Consider the following 1,929-nt stretch of genomic DNA (forward strand, 5'->3'; position numbering starts at 1 on the left):
AACTCCTTGGTGAATATCAAAGCTGATTTAAGCCTGGTAGGTCAGCAATTAATAAATTAATATTCACCTTAATATTCAGCAACTTAATATTCACCATAAATTAATAAAACTGAAAATGACACTACCGCAGAGATAAACCGCAGAATTTGCACGGCTAATAGATGCTATTTTGGGATTAATCTCCTTTTTAAATCTACAGTTATATCAAGAAATACAAAAGTAAAACTCTACAAAACAATAATACGCCCAGTCCTAACATATGATTCAGAAACCTGGACTTTAACAAAAAGTAATGAAAACATGTTAGGATGTTTCGAAAGAAAAATACTAAGGCGCATCTATGGAGCGTTAAATGAAAATGGTGTCTGGAGAAGACGATACAACTTCGAACTCTATAGGATATACCAGGAACCAGATATCGTAAAACACATAAAGATAGGACGTCTGAGGTGGGTAGGCCATGTAATGCGGATGGAGCAAACCGACCCAGCTAGAAAAACGCTCCTTGATAGACCTATTGGTCAAAGAAGAAGAGGAAGACCCAGAACAAGATTCCTAGATAACATCGATGAAGACATGAGAAATATGGAAATACGTGCTTGGCGATGGATAGGGACGACTGGAGAAAAATTCTTGGGGAGGCTAGGACCCACACAGGGTTGTAAAACCAAAATGATGATGATAAATTAATAAAAATTGTAAAAACCATTATGAGTAATGTGATTTTTAGAGTGCAATATATGCGGGGTTAAAGCAGAGAGACCCACTGGCGTCACACCAATGCCATGAAATTATGACCACAACCTAGTCGGCACAAGCAAAAATTTGTTATCTCTAAAAGGATCAATATTTTCGACAATACCTTTAGAAAAAACCATTACCAGAAGGAAACATAAACTAAGAATATGTTAATTGGTTAAAAATGCAGTGGATCAGAATAGAGACTGGTTGTCCTTTTGAAATAAAATACAAACAAATTTTGCAAGATTTTGTTGGATTTAAAATCCGAGCAAAAGTAAAGGTAGGCCAGCCCTAACATTGAGTAATATATCTACGTATGGAAAAGCTGTGCACAGGCAAGAGACCAGTGAGTATTTTGAAAAACTAAGACATATTGGATCTCTTGTCTTTTATACCACCTGTAGATCATAAGTATTTTGGCTTTGGAAGGCATTACCAAGAACATTACCGTATGTGAGACAAGATTATGAGCTGTATATTTAAGATGATGTTTATTTGATTTAGATAGCATGTGGAAATGGACAAAATTAATTTGATTTTTTACTACTTGACCACCATTTTACATACCAGTTTTCTGGGTCCAGGTCTTTTGGAGTTCACAATTAATTATTTATTTTTTGGACATGAGGCTAGCCGACACAAAAATGCAAATTATTTATTTTTTAGATAAAAACTAATAGGTAATAAATAGCAAATTGTTTTTAGATTATTATAAAACCACTTAGTTGTTTGTAAGATCAAATAATTAACGAAAAAACAATAATTCAATTATTCTGAGTGTGCGCCATCTGACAGCAGAGTGCCAGATTAATAATTATTACTCAAGAGGCAACTCATTTATGAGATGGATAATGGTTTGTAGATTATTTTATCAATTAGATGTTTGGAAAATAAACAAATTACTAATTAACAAAAAACTAATATAATAGATAGGAAATCGTTTGTAGCTTATAATAGGAATTATTTCTTTGTAGGGTTAAGTAATTAAACAAATTATTTATTAAAAAAACGAATGTAACAGGTGAAAAATCGTTTGTAGGGTGGACTAATTAGTTGTTTTTAGCATCAAATAAATAACTACAAACTACAAAACAATTAAATTATTCTGAGAGTGCGCCATCTGATAGCAGAGTCCCAGATTAATTATTACTCAGTCTCCTTTCTAGTTACGAGACTTTCTCCTAGTAG

Source organism: Diabrotica undecimpunctata, chromosome 10, assembly GCF_040954645.1.
Source record: "Diabrotica undecimpunctata isolate CICGRU chromosome 10, icDiaUnde3, whole genome shotgun sequence".
Lineage (NCBI taxonomy): Eukaryota > Metazoa > Arthropoda > Insecta > Coleoptera > Chrysomelidae > Diabrotica > Diabrotica undecimpunctata.